Consider the following 22,043-nt stretch of genomic DNA (forward strand, 5'->3'; position numbering starts at 1 on the left):
AGCCTGTTTAGCCCCGTTAGCCTGTTTAGCCTGTCCGTTAGCCTGTTTAGTCTGTTTAGCCGGTTTAGTCTTTGTTTCGCATGTCCGTTAGTCCTGTTCAGTCCTGTTCTGTCAGTTTAACCCTGTCTTGTCTTTATTATTATTAAATATAGTTTCTGTCACACATCTCCGCGTTTGTGTCCACCCCTCCAGTCCGTCTAGCCCACATACCGTTACAGAATAGTCTCCCTTATAGGACACAGCGAGATGTTACTGGTTTATACTTTCCCAGACTTTGGCTCTATGAGGTTTCCTCAAGTCTTCCCGCTTAGTAGGCCGGCTCCTTATGATGGAAGCAACCATAGGGTTGAAGGCTTCCTTCTACAGAGCCAGCTCTACCTGCAGAACCTTCTGGACCCCCAGCAAACTGAAATCGACAAGGTTCGATTTATGATGTCTCGGCTGAGGGGTGCTGCTCGTGAGTGGGCTAAGCAGCTTTGGTCTGACAGGGGAGTTGAGCTGAACTCGGTGAAGGATTTCGAGGGCCTCATGAGAACCAAATTTTCATGTAGCAAAGTGCCCACTGCAGCTTATACCTGGCATCCAGTGCCCACTGGGGAGGTTAAATTTTCCCCAGTGCCCACTGCGGATGTGGTCCAGGAGCCAGTGCCCGCTTATAAAGCTCGTGACTGTCCCAAGTCCACGTTAGGAGCCAGCCAATATTATTTAGGTCCTGTTTCCTGTTTCGACCCCAAGGGCTCCGGGGGTCCTTCTGTTTGTTCGCCGTCTCTAGTGTTTTCGCAGCTGAGTCCAGTTTCTCCAGGGTCCAAACAGCTGACTTCTGACGCATATCCAGGGTCCAAGCAGCTGATTTCGGATGCCTCTCCAGTGTTTTCGCAGCTAAGTCCAGTTTCTCCAGGGTCCAAACAGCTGACTTCTGACGCATATCCAGGGTCCAAGCAGCTGATTTCGGACGCCTCTCCAGTGTTTTCGCAGCTGAGTCCAGTTTCTCCAGGGTCCAGACAGCTGACTTTTGACGCATATCCAGGGTCCAAGCAGCTGATTTCGGACGCCTCTCCAGTGTTTTCGCAGCTGAGTCCAGTTTCTCCAGGGTCCAAACAGCTGACTTTTGACGCCTCTCCAGGGTCCAAGCAGCTGATTTCGGATGCCTCTCCAGTGTTTTCACAGCTGAGTCCAGTTTCTCCAGGGTCCAAACAGCTGACTTCTGACGCATATCCAGGGTCCAAGCAGCTGATTTCGGACGCCTCTCCAGTGTTTTCGCAGCTGAGTCCAGTTTCTCCAGGGTCCAAACAGCTGACTTTTGACGCATATCCAGGGTCCAAGCAGCTGATTTCGGACGCCTCTCCAGTGTTTTCGCAGCTGAGTCCAGTTTCTCCAGGGTCCAAACAGCTGGCTTCTGACGCATATCCCGGGTCCAAGCAGCTGACTTTGGACGCCTCTCTAGTGTTTTCGCAGCTGAATGACGTTTCTCCAGTGTTTTCGCAAATGACTTTGGACACCACTCCAGGGTCCTCACAGCTGTTTCAAGGAGTTTCTCAAGGATTTTCGCAGCTGACTTCGGACGCCTCTCCAGGGTCCTCACAGCTGAGTGATGTTTCTCTAGTGTTTTCGCAGCTGACTTCGGACGCCTCTCCAGGGTCCTCGCAGCTGAATGACGTTTCTCCAGTGTTTTCGCAGTTACCTTCAGACGCCTTTCCAGAGTCCTCACAGATGTTTCAAGGAGTTTCTCAAGGATTTTCGCAGCTGACTTCGGACGCCTCTCCAGGGTCCTCACAGCTGAGTGATGTTTCTCCAGTGTTTTCGCAGCTGATTTCGGACGCCTCTCCAGGGTCCTCGCAGCTGAATGACGTTTCTCCAGTGTTTTCCCAAGTGACTTCGGACGCCTCTCCAGGGTCCTCACAGCTGAGTGATGTTTCTCTAGTGTTTTCGCAGCTGACTTTGGACGCCTCTCCAGGGTCCACGCAGCTGAATGTTTCTCCAGTGTTTTCGCAAGTAACTTTGGACACCTCTCCAGGGTTCTCACAGCTGTTTCAAGAAGTTTCTCAAGGGTTTTTGCAGCTGATTCCGGACGCCTCTCCAGGGTCCTCACAGCTGAATCAAGGAGATTCTCACGGATTTGTGCAGCTGATTAATGATGTTTCTCCAGTGTTTTTGCAGCTGACTCCGGACGCCTCTTCTCAAGGGTCCACGCAGCTGACTCCGGACGCCTCTTCTCAAGGGTCCACGCAGCTGACTCCGGACGCCTCTTCTCAAGGGTCCACGCAGCTGACTCCGGACGCCTCTTCTCAAGGGTCCACGCAGCTGACTCCGGACGCCTCTTCTCAAGGGTCACCGCAGCTGACTCCCGAAGCCTCTTCGCCAGGCTCACCGCAGCTGACTCCCGAAGCCTCTTCGCCAGGCTCACCGCAGCTGACTCCCGAAGCCTCTTCGCCAGGCTCACCGCAGCTGACTCCCGAAGCCTCTTCGCCAGGCTCACCGCAGCTGACTCCCGAAGCCTCTTCGCCAGGCTCACCGCAGCTGACTCCCGAAGCCTCTTCGCCAGGCTCACCGCAGCTGACTCCCGAAGCCTCTTCGCCATGCTCACCGCAGCTGACTCCCGAAGCCACTTCGCCAGGCTCACCGCAGCTGACTCCCGAAGCCTCTTCGCCAGGCTCACCGCAGCTGACTCCCGAAGCCTCTTCGCCAGGCTCACCGCAGCTGACTCCCGAAGCCTCTTCGCCAGGCTCATCGCAGCTGACTCCCGAAGCCTCTTCGCCAGGCTCAACGCAGTTGATTTCTGTTCCCGAATTGGCGTCCCTCGGCGACGCTTCTGTTCCCGAGTTGGCGCATCCCGATGGCGCTCCTGTTCCTGAGTTGGCGCCCCCTGATGGCGCTCCTGTTCCAGAGTTGGTGTCCTCCGACGGCACTTCTGTTCCTGAGTTGGTGTCCTCCGACGGCACTTCTGTTCCTGAGTTGGTGTCCTCCGACGGCACTTCTGTTCCTGAGTTGGTGTCCTCCGACGGCACTTCTGTTCCTGAGTTGGTGTCCTCCGACGGCACTTCTGTTCCTGAGTTGGTGTCCTCCGACGGCACTTCTGTTCCTGAGTTGGTGTCCTCCGACGGCACTTCTGTTCCTGAGTTGGCGTCCTCCGACGGCACTTCTGTTCCTGAGTTGGCGTCCCCTGATGGCGCTCCTGTTCCAGAGTTGGTGTCCTTCGAAGGTGCTTCTGTTTCCTCATCGGCGTCCTTCGAAGGTGCTTCTGTTTCCTCATCGGCACTCCCAGATGGCGCTCCTGTTTCCGAGATGACGCCCCCAGATGGCGCTTCTGTTTCCGTGTTGGTGCCCCCCGATGGTGCTTCTGTTCCCGTGTTGGTGCCCCCCGATGGTGCTTCTGTTCCCACGTGGGCGCCCCCCGACGGCGCTTTTGAACTCTCGTCGGCGCTCCCCGACAGCGCTTCTGGTCTCCTATCATGCCTACCGCAAGGCATATTAAATGACTTCGAATTTGCCCCTCAAGGTCCAGGACCTCCTTTTTGTTTTTGTATTTGGGCACGCCAGGAGTCGTGCCTTCGGGGAGGGGCCTACTGTCACGCTTGGAGCCTCAGTGTGATCCTGTGCTCCAGTGTGCCACGCCCTTCTCTCCCCAGTCTCCAGCCAGCCTCCCTCTCCTGATTGGTTAGCTGGGGCTAATTAGCCCCAGCTGCTACTATTTAGGAGAGGCTCAGGGAAAGGCTGGTTGGAGACTATTTCATGGTAACTCTGTTTGCGTCTGTTTTCTCTGCTCCTGGTACTCTGTCTGTTTGCTCTGTTTGCTCTGTCTGCTCTGTCTGCTCTGTTTGCTCTGTCTGCTCTGTTTGCTCTGTCTGCTCTGTTTGCTCTGTCTGCTCTGTTTGCTCTGTTTGCTCTGTTAGTCTTTGTTTAGCCTGTCCGTTAGCCTGTTTAGCCTGTTTAGACTTTGTTTAGCCTGTCTGTTAGCCTGCTAAGTTTGTTTAGCCTGTTTAGTCTTTGTTTAGCCTGTTTGTTTGCCCCGTTAGCCGGTTTAGCCCCGTTAGCCTGTTTAGCCCCGTTAGACTGTTTGTTTGCCCGTTAGCCGGTTTAGCCCCGTTAGCCTGTTTAGCCCCGTTAGCCTGTTTGTTTGCCCCGTTAGCCTGTTTAGCCTGTCCGTTAGCCTGTTTAGTCTGTTTAGCCGGTTTAGTCTTTGTTTCGCATGTCCGTTAGTCCTGTTCAGTCCTGTTCTGTCAGTTTAACCCTGTCTTGTCTTTATTATTATTAAATATAGTTTCTGTCACACATCTCCGCGTTTGTGTCCGCCCCTCCAGTCCGTCTAGCCCACATACCGTTACAGGAATCATATCCAGGCCCTTCTTGCTGCGAGGCAACAGCGCTACCCATTGCACCACCGTGTCATTGGAATGGTTGAGCATTTTACGCTTGAAAGACTTCCAGTGTGGTTAAAAAAACAATTTAGCAAACAAAAGGCCACAAATTATCACCTATAATATAAGTACTTCATCCTCACTTATCAAAATTGTTTGGCTGCAGTGGTGATGAAAAAACACTGCCACAGCAGACTTACCACCTGAAGATTTTGAACCCAAGGGCGGTAGATGCAAAGAATCAGAAGAGTAGCCAAAAGAAATGAATATCAGACACACTAAACAAATAAAAAAAAAAAAATAATCCAATCGGGGTAACATTCAATACAAATCAGAGACTCTGCAACATGAGCCAGTGCGAGCTAGTCAGCCAGAATAATACAAAATCCTGAAAGCTGAGGGAGCAAACAAATAAATTAACTATGAGCTAAAGGAGCCGAGACTCTCTGTAATAAGTCTTTATAAATACATAAAATCTGAGAGGAAAAAATACTTTTAATGGCACCGGATACAATTTTAAACAGTGAATATAGCTGCACAATTCACGTGTCAAATACATTAAAATGAATAAAACCAACATCAAATTAATAAATTAGGTAGATCTGAATAGCTGAGCATTATAAACATGTCAGTCTTTCTTTTTTCTGGTGTTTTTTGTAGTAAATAAAGTACAATTACCGATTGACAATGTACATAAACCAGCATGTCTCAAGAATTATGCCACTTTTATCATTGTCTAAATGCTGAGTCACCATAAAACAACCCATGAAATATAACATGCTTAAAAAATATATTTTTAGTTAATAAACAACCCTTTCAGAGTTTGTTTTTCTTTCAGACATAGCACAACATAACATGTTTTTTTTTATATTATACCAGTTTATAAAAATGGCAACCATTTTGGGGCCTCAAACTTGGGACATACACGTCATACACCTATTTTTCAAATATATAACTTGAGGTGAGTTTTAGACTAGCAAAAGCCACTGCCAAAATTCCTTTTTATCACTCAACTTTTATTTTGTCTCATATTCCTCAAGGTGTTCTCCCCCAAGAAATGGAGATACAAAATTGCCTGTGACTGTGTTTGACAATAAACTTGAACTGATGAATCATGTGTAACCAAACTACCTGTCCTGTCATGAATGTAACCAAAGTGCAAAACATTACGATACATTAACATAACGTTAAAATCCTGATAAACAAACAAACATATTCCTCAAGGGGAAATTAGCTTATGCTTACTGGTTTACACTGTAATATTATACTCCACGGGAAAGACCTGTTTCAGCAGTTAAAGAATGAACTCTCCTCAGTGTGTCCTTTGCAAATGACCTACAACACTAAACACTGTAGCTGCAGTTACATTTATACTGAAAGTAGCTTCTGTTAAAATAATGATAATATAGACTGTAACCATCTAAAAATTGTAATTCACGTAAAGGCAGCCAAGAAGAACAGACTACCTGTGCTTAGTGTTCTGAACATGAAGTGGAAATTGGAGTTGGTTCTGCTAACCTGCTCTTAACTGCTCCACGGTGTAAGCGAATGAGTGAGTGTGTGTTGCCCTGCGATTACCTAGTGCCCAGTCCAGATTGTGTTCCTCTCTTAATTCAGTTTCTGGGTGTCCAAAGGCCATTTGTATCTTTGACCAGGATAAACCAGTTAGTTTCAAATTTATAAAAAAAACCACAAAAACGGGAAAACAGGACCAATACAAACATGACCAGCCATTCACATGATCTTAAAGAGAACAGTATTTGTTAGACCATTTCATTACTCCAGTGTGTAACTCAGATGCCTGCAAGCCCATTGTAGCTGCTTTGTGTAGGCAGCTCCATAAACAGATATGTTTGATTAATTGTGTGTTGTCACATTCAGTAACCAGTATAAAAATTATCTACTGTTTGAGCCACAGAAGCCCTTCTGTTGGTCCATACCAGACACCATAGTCATCGGGTCGTCATCATGTCACAATGAGTCTTGGCTGCCTAAAGACCTTTTGGAAGTTCATGGCTTGTCCCTCACTGGACCACTGTTGGTAGGTACTCATCATCTCTAAGATACTTTAACTCAGTCTTTTTGATCATAACAATTTGCCCATATCAAAGTCACTAAGGACTATGTCTAACTTTATCTGTGCCTTTGACATGTACAGTACGAGCAACTACCATCAGCCAGAAATTGATTATATCTCTAATTGTGACATTCACAGCTATTGCCAAATAGGTACTGTCATAAACATTTTTAAGAAATTGTCATAATGTTTGGCTGATTAGTGTTTTGACGATGTATATTTAATAACAAAAACTAAATTGGTTAAATGGTTTTCCCCACTGGATTGCAGTAATAAATAAATACAATTATAATAAATACAATTTAATACAAAGCCACCTTAATGGACAAATGAATACAAAAGAGAGATGGGGGCACTTTTACCTGAGAGCTCTGTCAGTTTAAATTATTAAATGTTTAATTTTCATACCATTTATTGATATGAGAAGCCATGCATGCTGACATTGCCATTGCTATTTTAGCTCATGCACTGACAGCTGAACATGGCTGTAAAGAGCTTACGTAAGCATTTGGGGTAGGGTGTAGAAGATCCAGCTACCACAGGGCACAGGGCTATGTCACTACCTTTCAAGGTAAAAGAGGAGCTTACATAAGCATCTTCTACTTTCTTTTTAAGACTAGAAACACAGAACTCTCCTTATATGCATTCCTTTGTCTTTACAAATGCACAACCACTCCAAACTGCCAGCCACTATCAACTCAGAATGAAAACATTATTTTTTTTTATAGGGAGTGACAGCCAGAGTGAAGCATTAAATCAGGTCAGTCTAGGCCTTAGGGAAAAATGCAGAATGAACAGCCATGATTACTTTCCTAGATTAACCCAAATCTGGCAATTCAAAGTAAAAATAGAAAACACTGATGAATGATGAGCTGATCTACTAAAATCTGTTGATCATTAAATGATCATGTAATATCCTGATGTGATACTAGATTGAAATAAGCCAATATTTGATTTTAACAGGTAATCAACAGATTTCCTTGTATTAAAATCAACCAATCTGTGTTTTAATGACATCAGCAAATAAAAGTCATCATACATTTTAAATGATGCAACCTGCACCAGAAGTACTGTTTCACATGGTGTAAACAACTGCTGTAGAATAAGTATGCACTATGAGTTATTGTTTGGAGACGTGAAGGCGCTAGAGTGGGTCCCACAAACATCTAGGATAGTGTCTTTTCCCAAAATATGCCAATAAGTGGACTGGCTAACAATTACAAAACATTATATAATATACTGTATGCAATAATACATGCATTTCATAAAAACTTGTCTGGAAATAGGGTTAACACAACTAAATAGCTCCCCAGTCTTCCTCCCAATTCTGTCCGGGACTTGCACTTGGGACCAGATTAAGTCTGGTGGTTAGTCTAACTTTTTTACTTTATAATAACACAGCACGTATGCAATGGTTGTTGATGTCAACCAGTTTACCCTCTATGCTATACACAGCGTAAGTGGCAGCTTGTAGAATGCAATAGCGAAATACCTCCAGGGAAAAGGTCTTTAATTTGATCCCTTACTAAAAACAAAAACCTTAAAAAACAAACAAGTTATTAGAATGCAAATCTTATCAATGTTGCTGAAAAAAACAGGGTACTGTGTAATATGTGAATGAAAGTTAAGACTGTAATACAAGCAAAACAGACTAATGTGTCCGTAAGGGACAACCGACATCACAGAAGTATAAAAAACACACTGTGGAGAAATGCCAGCATGTCAACTGTTATTAAAAGGTTGGTCATAGTTAATATGGTTCAAATAGCCTACTTGCATACTCTTTACAACTACAAGCCAAAAAAAAGAAAACAGAAAATAAGGCAATACAAATTTGGACAATGGTTGTACTATAGTTACTATTTAACATGACAATCAAAATGAGCAAATCTGTAGTAGATTTAAATAATGTCTCAGAATTAAAGCCAGCTGGAATTAAGACTGTCTTGTCATTTTAAACATGCTTTCATGCTCTACCATAGTCCATTCAAGCTCAGTGACCAGATCCATAAGCCATCTCTGCATATCTTTAGAGAGAATTAGAAGGAATTTGAAAGCTTAAAATCCTTAATCCTACTGCTGTTTTCTAAAACATCTGTGCCATAGAATCCTTTAAAGAGTTGAAGTAAATAACTGAACCAATGAGACACTACAGAGTTAGGACACTATAAAATTCCAATAAAAACTGAAATGTATAATTTGTTAACTTACAAATTAAATGTAGAAATTGATGTCTGCCACACAGAGGCATGTTCACCACTGTGTCACGTCACCTTTTATTTTAATTACATTTGTTAACTGTTTGGGTAATAAAGATATTAACTGTTGCAGTCTTGCAAGTGGAGTTTTTGCCCATTCTCTAAACAGTCATTCTCTTTGCCCAGTGGTCACCGCTGTGGGATTCTGCTCTTCATGATGAGCCGAACATGAGCTGTAAATTTTTTTATAGGAGAAAGATCTGGACTGCAGGCAGGCCAGTCAAGCACATGCACTCTATGTCTACAAAGCCACACTGCTGTAGATCATGCAGAATGAGACCTGGCATTGTCCTGCTGTAATAAACATGGAGTTCCTGGTAAAAGATGTTGTCTTGATGGCAGCAAACAAATATAAGCCTCTGCATCAATGGTACCTTCACATACATGCAGATCACCCATGCTGTGGGCATTAATGAACCTCCATGCCATGACAGATGTTGGTTTTTCCACTTTTTGTTGGTAAGAGTCTGGATGGTTTTAGAATATGATGTCCGTTTTTCCAAAAATAAGTTAAAACGTGGACTCGTCTGACCACTGTCTTTTAGTTCATCTCAAATGACTTTGGGACCAGAAAAGACAAAGATTTTCAAAAATACTTCCAAGCCCATGCAGCTATGTCCATCATGGTAGCATGACAACAGTTCCGTCATGCACCGAGATTCCCCTAACTCCCTGAAACTTTTGAAAATAACATGAACTGTAGATGGTAAAACACCTTAATTCTTGTGCTGAAAAACACTGTCTTTAAACTAACTGACAATTCTCTCATGAAGTTTGGCACAAAGTGGTAAACCACGACCCATCTTTGCTTGCAAAAACTAAGCTTTTGATGAATGCACTTTTTATACTCAAGCTTGATAACCTCACCAGTTGCTAATTAAACTGGTAATTGTGAAACTTTTCAGAACACTGTTATGTGTATAACCATAACCATTTTGCCTCTGTCCCAACTTTAAGTGTCGCATTGAGCATCACATTTGTTTTTGTTTTTTTTATATTTACTAAATAGTACAAGGTTTGCCAGTAAAAAAACACTACTAATTCCTAACACTAAATATTTCCTTTTAAAACACACACACACACGCGCACACACACACACACACACACACACACACACATATATACACCAATCAGCCATAACATTAAAACCACCTCCTTGTTTCTACACACATTGTCCATTTTTTTAGCTCCACTTACCATACAGAAGCACTTTGTAGTTCTACAATTACTGACTGTAGTCCATCGGTTTCTCTGCATGCTTTGTTAGCCCCCTTTCATGCTGTTCTTCAATGGTCAGGACTTTCCCAGGACCACAACAGAGTAGGTAGTGGGTGGTAGGTAATTCTCAGCACTCCAGTGACACTGACATGGTGGTGGTGTGTTAGTGTGTGTTGTGCTGGTATGAGTGGATAAGACACATGCTGATGGAGTTTTTAAACACCTCACTGTCACTGCTGGACTGAGAATAGTCCACCAATCAAAAATATATCCAGCCAACATCTCCACGTGGGCAGCAACCTGTGACGACTGATGAAGGTCTAGAAAATGACCAACTCAAACAGCAGCAATAGATGAGCGATCGTCTCTGACTTTACATCTACAAGGTGGACCGACTAGGTAGGAGTGTCTAATTGAGCGGACAGTGAGTGGACACACTATTTAAAAACTCCAGCAGCGCCGCTGTGTCTGATCCACTCATACAAGCACAACACACACTAACACACCTCCACCATGTCATTGTCACTGCAGTGCTGAGAATGATCCACCACCTAAATAATACCTACTCTGTGTTGGTCCTGTGTTGGTCCCGTGTTGGTCCTGAACATTAAAGAACAGGATGAAAGCAGGTTAAAAAAAACATGCAGAGTAACAGATGGACTGCAATCTGTAAATGTAGAACTACAAAGTGCTTCTATATGGTAAATGGAGCTGATAAAATGGACAGTGAGTGTAGAAACAAGGAGGTGGTTTTATTCTTAAGGCTGATCAGTGTATATACACATACAATCATTTTTATTATTTGCACTGTTCCAACTAATTTAAATCTCTCTCTCTCTCTCTCTCTCTCTCGCTCTCTCTCTCTCTCTCTCTCTCTCTATCTCTATCTCTATCTATCTATCTCTATCTATCTATTAAATGATTTAACAGGTTGTCTGTGGCATTACCTAAAGATGACAGGATGCATGTTTTGGGATGTATCCCTACATTTAGCTAAAAACCACCAGGGGCAGCTAAGGAGCATTATGAGTGATGCTTCCTGATGACTCACACATAGAATTATTCATCAACCAGTACTCATCAAAAATTAAAAGTCAAAGTAAAGTTAAAAGATGTCATTTAAAATGAATTTTCATTAGATATTTGAAAGTAATGTAACTAGATCCAGAAATTATTCATTAATTCTTTCATTGTTTTACCACAGCATTATTCTGGTTAGGGTTGTGGTGAGTACGATTCATTGGGCAAAAGATGGGGGACAGGAAAAACATGCAAACTTCACACAGAAAGGACTGGTTGCAGAATCAAACACAAGCACTTCTTGCTGTAAGCGACAGCGTTACCCAATGTGCCGCTTTTTCAAAACATTATTTGAAGAGAAACTGGAGCATTTTAGGCTTCATACTGTGATTGTTGATTTAATTTTATCAGATAGCACACCCTTTAAAAACAACTGAAAAAATGTTTTACACCTCTCTACTGGAACTCTGGAACACTTTTCTTTTGCAAACTGGTCTCTCCGATTTAAAGGATGCCAGCTGTTTTGAGATCTTTTCACAGGTATTTGGGGGATTTAGATCTGGACTATACTTTTTTCCTCAAGCTCAGTGTGGTATAATTTTGTCCAGTCCATTTCTGGAGCTTTATGTGGAATTGTCTTAGATTTATGTTTTCAGCTTTATGTGGTTTTAATACAAACAAAATAAATAATACATAATCATGTGAATACCAAAACCCATGCACAGGCATTTATTAAAATATTCAGAACATCCCGAGTATGTTATGGACTGTAGATGTTAAAATCCCATTCCTTTCATTAAACTGTTGGACTATTTACTCGCAAAGTTGTAAACCTTGGATCATCCTTGATCATAAATGACTGCACCTTCCATTGATGCTCCCTTTATACCCACTCATAATAGCATCAAAATAGGTATTTTTAATCATTCCACAAGCATTTGTATGTTGCCATTACTGGTGTTTTCTCAGTTGTACTGGGTAAAACCATTTTAACAAGAGCTTGTATTTAAGCAACCAAGCCAGTACTCATGAGCTAGTTTTCTCTGTTGGCTGTATTTGCTTAACTGGATCTCTTAGCTGTCTTTTCTAAAATCTTCAACTTGAGTGGCACTGTGCTTGTTCTGCACGGCTGAACATTGTGTGACTCTGAAGCTGAGGTCAGAGGAGTCAGACATATGAACAGACTGCAATATTCATATAAAATGTACTGAATGTCAGTATGTTATAGAGGGTTATGTAATATAGTTTTATTATGTAGGATTGGTTAATGCAGCAGACAGTTTTGTTGTCAGCTCAATCCATCTGTGATAGACAGAAGTAATCTCTAGAGTGTATTCCCACTTGCACTTAGGTAGGCTCTAGGTCTACTTCACCTTAAATCAAGTTAGGTGGTTGCTGAAGAATTCAGAATTAATAAATAAATAATTATAAACCTACCAAATCCCTAATAAATCTAGGCATAAATGTTACTATTCTTCTTACAACTTGCCAGTTAAAGAATCTCCATTACCTACTAATCTAATGTTTAAAAAAATAATAATATAACTAACATCTGTGACTAGGCAGTACTAAGTACTTCGCTACTCAGCATAAAGAGCACATCAAAACAGCCAGCATGACTAAAATCCTTCCTATTTTTTGCATTTAAAATGGATGTGACACTATGTTGACAGGTGGTAAAATCACACGTGAGCAGCCATCAGGCTGGCTTTGTTCATCTTGCATTAAACTGAAAGGCAGCCCAATATCAGTCAGAATAAAAAAAGAACAGCACCAACAGCAGAGGCAGAAACACAGCAAGCAAGAAATGTAGAGCAGCACAATCTGCCAAGCAACATCCTAAGGGGAAAGTACTACAATGTTCAGCACTACAGATGGTAATTGAGGAAAAAGCACAATATGTTGTTTGGTGACTAAGGCTCAACACATACAGTGTATCACAAAAGTGAGTACACCCCTCACATTTCTGCAGATATTTAAGTATATCTTTTCATGGGACAACACTGACAAAATGACACTTTGACACAATGAAAAGTAGTCTGTGTGCAGCTTATATAACAGTGTAAATTTATTCTTCCCTCAAAATAACTCAATATACAGCCATTAATGTCTAAACCACCGGCAACAAAAGTGAGTACACCCCTTAGTGAAAGTTCCTGAAGTGTCAATATTTTGTGTGGCCACCATTATTTCCCAGAACTGCCTTAACTCTCCTGGGCATGGAGTTTACCAGAGCTTCACAGGTTGCCACTGGAATGCTTTTCCACTCCTCCATGATGACATCACGGAGCTGGCGGATATTCGAGACTTTGCGCTCCTCCACCTTCCGCTTGAGGATGCCCCAAAGATGTTCTATTGGGTTTAGGTCTGGAGACATGCTTGGCCAGTCCATCACCTTTACCCTCAGCCTCTTCAATAAAGCAGTGGTCGTCTTAGAGGTGTGTTTGGGGTCATTATCATGCTGGAACACTGCCCTGCGACCCAGTTTCCGGAGGGAGGGGATCATGCTCTGCTTCAGTATTTCACAGTACATATTGGAGTTCATGTGTCCCTCAATGAAATGTAACTCCCCAACACCTGCTGCACTCATGCAGCCCCAGACCATGGCATTCCCACCACCATGCTTGACTGTAGGCATGACACACTTATCTTTGTACTCCTCACCTGATTGCCGCCACACATGCTTGAGACCATCTGAACCAAACAAATTAATCTTGGTCTCATCAGACCATAGGACATGGTTCCAGTAATCCATGTCCTTTGTTGACATGTCTTCAGCAAACTGTTTGCGGGCTTTCTTGTGTAGAGACTTCAGAAGAGGCTTCCTTCTGGGGTGACAGCCATGCAGACCAATTTGATGTAGTGTGCGGCGTATGGTCTGAGCACTGACAGGCTGACCCCCCACCTTTTCAATCTCTGCAGCAATGCTGACAGCACTCCTGCGCCTATCTTTCAAAGACAGCAGTTGGATGTGACGCTGAGCACGTGCACTCAGCTTCTTTGGACGACCAACGCGAGGTCTGTTCTGAGTGGACCCTACTCTTTTAAAACGCTGGATGATCTTGGCCACTGTGCTGCAGCTCAGTTTCAGGGTGTTGGCAATCTTCTTGTAGCCTTGGCCATCTTCATGTAGCGCAACAATTCGTCTTTTAAGATCCTCAGAGAGTTCTTTGCCATGAGGTGCCATGTTGGAACTTTCAGTGACCAGTATGAGAGAGTGTGAGAGCTGTACTACTAAATTGAACACACCTGCTCCCTATGCACACCTGAGACCTAGTAACACTAACGAGTCACATGACATTTTGGATGGAAAATGACAAGCAGTGCTCAATTTGGACATTTAGGGGTGTAGTCTCTTAGGGGTGTACTCACTTTTGTTGCCGGTGGTTTAGACATTAATGGCTGTATATTGAGTTATTTTGAGGGAAGAATAAATTTACACTGTTATATAAGCTGCACACAGACTACTTTTCATTGTGTCAAAGTGTCATTTTGTCAGTGTTGTCCCATGAAAAGATATACTTAAATATCTGCAGAAATGTGAGGGGTGTACTCACTTTTGTGATACACTGTACAGATGTCAAATGAACCTTGTAGGTTGAAGGCATGGTTTGAGTTTTAACAGCAGTGCTTTAAGGCTAAATATAGAATACCAGTAGTGCTGTCATAAAAAAATCAGAAAATTTTAAATGTGACAATTCATAAAAATATAGGATTTTTTATCAGGAGGAGACACTCACAGAAACATATTAACCTTTGTGAGGTCTTCACTTTTGGGACCCTCCAGTATCCCTCGGGTCAAATTGACCCGGGACATTTTGATTTTTTAAAAACAATTTTGAAATAAAATTTTAATTCATAAACCATTAACATATATTGTCCTTATCTCATTTTCAAACAATAGAGATAACATATGTTTAATGATTACAATCATTACTCTCTACTAGAACACAATTAACAATGGAAGTGTTGATTATTTTTGTCATAACTTTGTATTATAAGTTTATAATTAATGTTATAAATCAACTATACTCAAGACTTGGGTGTCATAAATCATGCTTATCCTGGAAAAAATGAAGTGGGCCAATGTTTTCATTAACATTTATTATTTTGAACTTTTTCACTTTTATCTTATGAAATGCAAATGAACAACTGAGGCATCGTCCTTGCAACAGGGGTAGTGCTTGGGAAAAAGACAGTACTGTAATGCAGAGGTATTTATCTTCTTTGTCCCACCCCCTTGAGGTGCAGGAGTTAGGCATATAGTGCGAGAAAATATTTGATGTGGTTTGCAGGTAGACACATGACAGAGAGTAAAGAGTGCGGGAAAGTGAGAGCGAGCAGCTTCTCTGTGTGTAGATTATAATAAAATGTAACATTATGTCGCCTCACAGCAAGAAGGTCCTGGGTTTGATCCCCAGGTAGGGTGGTCCGGGTCCTTTCTGTGTGGAGTTTGCATGTTCCTCCCATGTCTGCGTGGGTTTCCTCCGGGTGCTCCGGTTTTCTCCCAAAGTTTCCACTGCAGTCCAAAGACATACAATTGAGGTGAATTGGAGACACTAAATTGTACAAGACTGTGTTCGATATAAGCTTGTGAACTGATGAACCTTGTGTAATGAGTAACGACCTGTCCTGTCATGAATGTAACCATAGTGTAAAACATGACATTAAAATCCTAATAAACAAACAATGTGTGTGTGTGTTTGTGTCTGTGGGCATGTTTCTGTGTGTCTCTGGCATGTTTCTGTCTGTCTCTGTGTATGTGGGTCAAATTGACCCGAAGACCATATGAAGGATGTAAATGTGTGGGGTACACTAGCATGTGTGCTAATTTTTTTTTTTTTTGTACATGTTTATCACAGAAAATAAGCTAAGGCCATTGAGTTTCAGGTAGAAAGAATGTATACTTGTACCATTTTTCTTCTTGTAAAAATTGAAACGGGTCAATTTGAACTGAATACCATACAAGGGTTCAACATAAACATAAACATAAAACCAATGTTTTTACATTGATCCTATGTCACATAAGAGTTTTTTTTTAAAAAGACTTTTTCATACATATAAAAAACCTTAAACAACTGACCAGTGGAAAAACAGTGGGCTGGGTGTAAACTAGTACTAAAACTATTTTAATAGTGGTTAAATACAACCTAATAATAATAGTAATAGTGCTTAAAGAACAACTCTAGCACCACTCGATATTACTAGTCGACTAAAAGATTATGATTGTGACTAAAAAATTTTATAATAAACTATTAAAATATTAAATATATATTATACATAAAATATAAATAACAAAAATGCTGCCATTCTGTGTGACTGACTCTACTGCATATTCATAAAAACTAAATTAGATTGAATTATGGAGGGACACCAGAAGAAATTTTTATGCACTGGGTTTCTTGCCTCATTTCATTTGCCTAATTATGTTTTTGTAATAGCTCCATAATTCCAGTTTTCTACATCTCAGGGACATTTTTAGCAACATTATTCTGTATACACTCTACTCTTAGTCACATTGGCATATATGAAACTGATGAGCTTTGAGGAGCTAATAAAGAAGAAGACCTCATTCTAAGGTTTAGCTTCATTTAATGTTCCTGACAAGCTGCTTTAGAAACAAGCTCACATATCCATATATCTCATCTTCTACAATAGATTCAGAAAGTATTTGGACCCCTTGACATTGTGAATGCTTTATGTTGTGGATTTTACATAATTTACCCACTAATCTACAGTCAAACTGTGGTAACACAAAGATCAGGGTAGGGATATAAAACAATATCTCAAACACTGTCATAACCTTCCAAAAGCAGGGTGATCATGCAAAATACAAAACAAAATACAAAAAACACTTTCAGAAAATCGTATCGTGTTGCAGTTCATTTAGTTTCCACTGGACATTCACACCTTGCAGCAATCATAGTAAAAGTCTAATATCATCAGCATGGTACATAAACTGTTTAAAAATAAAGTAAACAGATAAACAGATAGATAGATATACCTTCTTCTAGGTGCACTTGCACACAGTTTTTGAAGGAAGTCAGCAGGGAGTTTGTTCCAAACATCTTGATAGAACTAACCACAGATCTTGTTACTTAATTCCTTTTGTCTCTTTATGTAATTCCAGACAGACTCGATGTTGAAATCAGGGCTCTTTGGGGGGCCATGAAATTACTACCAGGACATCTTGTTCTTATTTATGCTGAATATAGTTTTAAATTACATTGGCTGTATGTTTGGGGTGGTTGTCCTGTTGCAGAACAAATTTAAAGCCAGTCAGATGCCTCCCTAATGGTACTGCATGATGGATATGTATCTGCCTGCATTTCTCAGCATTGAGAAATATTTACCATTACACTATTAATCCATAAAAACATAATTCCTATGTTTTTGTGCATAGTTGAGTCACTTGGACTTGTTTCCATGTTGAAGGTATGTCTTTTTGGCCACAATTCTTTCATGAAGACCACTTCACCAAACCAGATGCATGTACTTGGGTCCCACTGGTTTCTGCCAGTTCTGAGCTGATGGCTCTGCTGGACATCTTTTAATTTTGAAGAGAAGTAAGCTTGCTGTGACTTTTATTTGCTGCACCAAGTATTCTTGGCTGACCACTGCATCTATGGTCCCCAACTTTGCCTGTTTTTTGTGCCTCTTCAAAAGAGCTTAAACAGCACATCTTGAAAACCCAGTCTGCTTTGAAATCTTTGCCTGGGAGAGACCTTGCTGATGCAGTATAATTACCTTGTGTCTTGTTACTGAGCACAGCCTTGTAACATGATACTGTCTTCCACAACCTCCTTGGTTCCTCACACAGTTTTAAGCCTCATACACAGTTGTTTCTGTTTCAGTTAATGACTGTATTTTAACCTATATATGAAAATCATCATTACCACCATAATTGGTTAATCATACACCTATAATTCTACAAAATCCCTGACTTTGTGCAAGTGTACCTAAAAGAATCGATGCTGTGGCTGTTTGAAGGGTGGTTACACCAAATACAGATCTGACTTAGATTTCTCTTTTGTTCATTCATTTTGGATTTTGTTAATTGACAAAAATAAACTACTAACACTTGTATGTTTGAAAGCATTATTACTCTGCAGCATTTTTCCACACCTGCCTTTTGCATAGTTCTGTATGTTTGTATGTGTCTGTGTGAGGGTAAAATAGACTTACAGTGTATCACAAAAGTGAGTACACCCCTCACATTTCTGCAGATATTTAAGTATATCTTTTCATGGGACAACACTGACAAAATGACACTTTGACACAATGAAAAGTAGTCTGTGTGCAGCTTATGTAACAGTGTAAATTTATTCTTCCCTCAAAATAACTCAATATACAGCCATTAATGTCTAAACCACCGGCAACAAAAGTGAGTACACCCCTTAGTGAAAGTTCCTGAAGTGTCAATATTTTGTGTGGCCACCATTATTTCCCAGAACTGCCTTAACTCTCCTGGGCATGGAGTTTACCAGAGCTTCACAGGTTGCCACTGGAATGCTTTTCCACTCCTCCATGATGACATCACGGAGCTGGCGGATATTCGAGACTTTGCGCTCCTCCACCTTCCGCTTGAGGATGCCCCAAAGATGTTCTATTGGGTTTAGGTCTGGAGACATGCTTGGCCAGTCCATCACCTTTACCCTCAGCCTCTTCAATAAAGCAGTGGTCGTCTTAGAGGTGTGTTTGGGGTCATTATCATGCTGGAACACTGCCCTGCGACCCAGTTTCCGGAGGGAGGGGATCATGCTCTGCTTCAGTATTTCACAGTACATATTGGAGTTCATGTGTCCCTCAATGAAATGTAACTCCCCAACACCTGCTGCACTCATGCAGCCCCAGACCATGGCATTCCCACCACCATGCTTGACTGTAGGCATGACACACTTATCTTTGTACTCCTCACCTGATTGCCGCCACACATGCTTGAGACCATCTGAACCAAACAAATTAATCTTGGTCTCATCAGACCATAGGACATGGTTCCAGTAATCCATGTCCTTTGTTGACATGTCTTCAGCAAACTGTTTGAGGGCTTTCTTGTGTAGAGACTTCAGAAGAGGCTTCCTTCTGGGGTGACAGCCATGCAGACCAATTTGATGTAGTGTGCGGCGTATGGTCTGAGCACTGACAGGCTGACCCCCCACCTTTTCAATCTCTGCAGCAATGCTGACAGCACTCCTGCGCCTATCTTTCAAAGACAGCAGTTGGATGTGACGCTGAGCACGTGCACTCAGCTTCTTTGGACGACCAACGCGAGGTCTGTTCTGAGTGGACCCTGCTCTTTTAAAACGCTGGATGATCTTGGCCACTGTGCTGCAGCTCAGTTTCAGGGTGTTGGCAATCTTCTTGTAGCCTTGGCCATCTTCATGTAGCGCAACAATTCGTCTTTTAAGATCCTCAGAGAGTTCTTTGCCATGAGGTGCCATGTTGGAACTTTCAGTGACCAGTATGAGAGAGTGTGAGAGCTGAACTACTAAATTGAACACACCTGCTCCCTATGCACACCTGAGACCTAGTAACACTAACAAATCACATGACATTTTGGAGGGAAAATGACAAGCAGTGCTCAATTCGGACATTTAGGGGTGTAGTCTCTTAGGGGTGTACTCACTTTTGTTGCCGGTGGTTTAGACATTAATGGCTGTATATTGAGTTATTTTGAGGGAAGAATAAATTTACACTGTTATATAAGCTGCACACAGACTACTTTTCATTGTGTCAAAGTGTCATTTTGTCAGTGTTGTCCCATGAAAAGATATACTTAAATATCTGCAGAAATGTGAGGGGTGTACTCACTTCTGTGATACACTGTATATTGTAATTAAGAGTTTTTTTGTTTTTTTATGATTACAGTCCCAGGTTTTATATAAAAGTGGCAAGACAGAAGCCACTGTTGAGCAAAAGAACATGGCAGCCTGCTTCAAGCTTGCTGAGCAGCATGCAAATGTCTACAACATACAAGAAAATAATCTCTAGTCTAGTGAGATGAAAAAACATTATATTTTGTAAAAAAAAAAAAAGTCAATGCACATCTGTAAAGAACTGTAAAACATGATGGTGGCAGCATCATACAATGGGGTGATTCTCAGCAGAAGGGACAGAAAGACTAGTAAAAATTAAAAGACATTAGAACGCAGACAAGTACAGGAATGTCCTTGAGAAAAAAACTTTCTCCAAAGTGCATATAAACTCAGACTAGGGTAAAAGTTCACTGTCTAACACAACAAAATGGGCTTTAGAGAGAGTTTCTGAATGTCCTTTAGTGGACATCACAGAACATCTGTGGAAAAACCTAAAGATGGCAATGCCAGAGTTTAAGATGATCTATTATAAACATGGGATGAACTTTGTAGAGATGTATTCAAGAAAGCATGCAGGTGTAATTGCTTATAAAGGGGCTTCTACAAAGGATGAAAAATGGTTTTAATATTTTTGTGAATATCAGTGAGGTTTCAGTGTTTGATTTTTAAGTAATTAAAACAAACTGTAGATTAATGGGTAGATTTACTGTCTGTGAAATTGAATACAAATGTACAAGAGGGCTCAGTAAACAGAGAAATAATATGTATTAGTATGTATAAGCAATTTTAACAGGTTGACTATTTTGAGTTTGAAAGAACATCTGGTTCTCATGCTTTGCCTTGATAACCTCTAATAAGTGAATTCAAGCTTTAGTGCTGCAATTATTTTCTTCAAATACCAAAAAAAATTTTTATAAGAGTGAGGCCAATCCAGGATCTCACAGGACTGATTCCTTAACCAAGCTTTGGTTGACGTGTACATGTGTTTGGAATCACAGTTTTGCTGTAAAGTCCAATTATCACCAAGGTTCAATTTCACCCCAGAAGGCTTAACATTCCTCTTCAAAATACCTTGGTATTTTTGTAAATCCATGTTTTTAGTCCTGTTTTAATCAGGTAATCCTGTAAATCTTTTGCAGTAACACAGGGTTATTCTTTGTTGTCCTGATCAGATTGCTAAAACCTCAAAACAACATTTTCAGTACTGCAATGACACTAACATGGTAATGAGATGGTAGTGTGTGCTGTTCTGGTTTGAGTGTTTCAGGTGCAGCAGTGTTGTTGGGATTTATAAATATTGCTTAAAATTGATGGCCTTCTTATTTGAAACACAAGACTCTGTCAAGAGAAACTAGGTGTTTCTTTTTATGCACAGTGTGTGTTAATTTAATCTATTTTCAGTGTACACATTTTAATCCATATGTTATATTATTTATATTTTTGTTTAGAACACTATTCTTCTCCCTTTAACCTTAATATCTTTAAAATCCTAATATTCCATACTAGACAGAGTATCGTATTCATTTTTCTGTTACACTGCTAAAAATGGTCCACTGACCAAATAACAAATGTTACATAAGTTTTGCAAAGAGAAATAAATGTCAGGGTTTTTTTTTCCAAAAACTAGATATGAGCTTGGGCCCAGAGAAAGTATGATGAATTGATGTATGACTCTTTAGGATTCAGGAGTATCATGCATTTCTTGATGCAGTGGTGGACTGTGGTTTCTGAGGTATTCCTGAGCCAGTGTGGCCATATCACAGTAGCATGGTGCAAGCAATGCTGTCTTAAGGGTCAAGCATATTCAACATTTCTGGCTTTGCCCCCACATGAACTGAGATCTCCCTAGAGTTCCTGAATCTTTTCACAATATTATGAACAGTTGATGGAGAAGGTCAAAATTATTTGTAGTCTTGCATTGTAAAATGTTCATTTTGACCTGATTGGCAGTTCTCTCCTAAGGTTTGACACAAAGCGGTGAGCCACGACCTATAATTGCTTGTAAGGACTGATTCTTAGGTGGATCCTCCTTTTATACCCAATCATGACTCCCTCATCTGTGACCAATTCACCTTCTTATTGTGGAAGTCTGTAATGCTGTGGAACACTGCCATTTTGCCTCCGTCTCAAACGTTTTGATGTGTCGCAGGCATAAATGTGTTTAAATTTACAAAATATAATAAAGTTTAGGGCGACACAGTGGCTTGGTGGGTAGCACTGTCACCTCACAGCAAGAAGGTGTGCAAGTCCTTTCTGTGCGGAGTTTGCATGTTCTCCCCGTGTCTGTGTGGGTTTCCTC

The 22,043-nt window shown here is 41.3% G+C and overlaps 1 protein-coding gene across 3 annotated transcripts in view; it reads right to left on the bottom strand.

Annotated features, from left to right (window-relative positions):
- The window catches only part of LOC134323135 (FERM domain-containing protein 5), a 114,277-nt gene that overhangs the window by 65,396 nt on the left and 26,838 nt on the right, over nucleotides 1-22,043 (bottom strand). Inside the window, exon 1 of one of the 3 annotated variants that reach the window (XM_063004562.1) lies at nucleotides 15,321-15,368. The exons of the other annotated variants lie outside the window; for them this stretch is intronic. The gene's annotated coding sequence lies outside the window, so the exon portion shown is untranslated. Of the gene's footprint in view, nucleotides 1-15,320; nucleotides 15,369-22,043 lie in introns of those variants that run through there. 3 annotated transcript variants of the gene reach the window in all.

The sequence above is a fragment of the Trichomycterus rosablanca genome, chromosome 11, assembly GCF_030014385.1.
Source record: "Trichomycterus rosablanca isolate fTriRos1 chromosome 11, fTriRos1.hap1, whole genome shotgun sequence".
NCBI classification, from domain to species: Eukaryota; Metazoa; Chordata; class Actinopteri; order Siluriformes; family Trichomycteridae; genus Trichomycterus; species Trichomycterus rosablanca.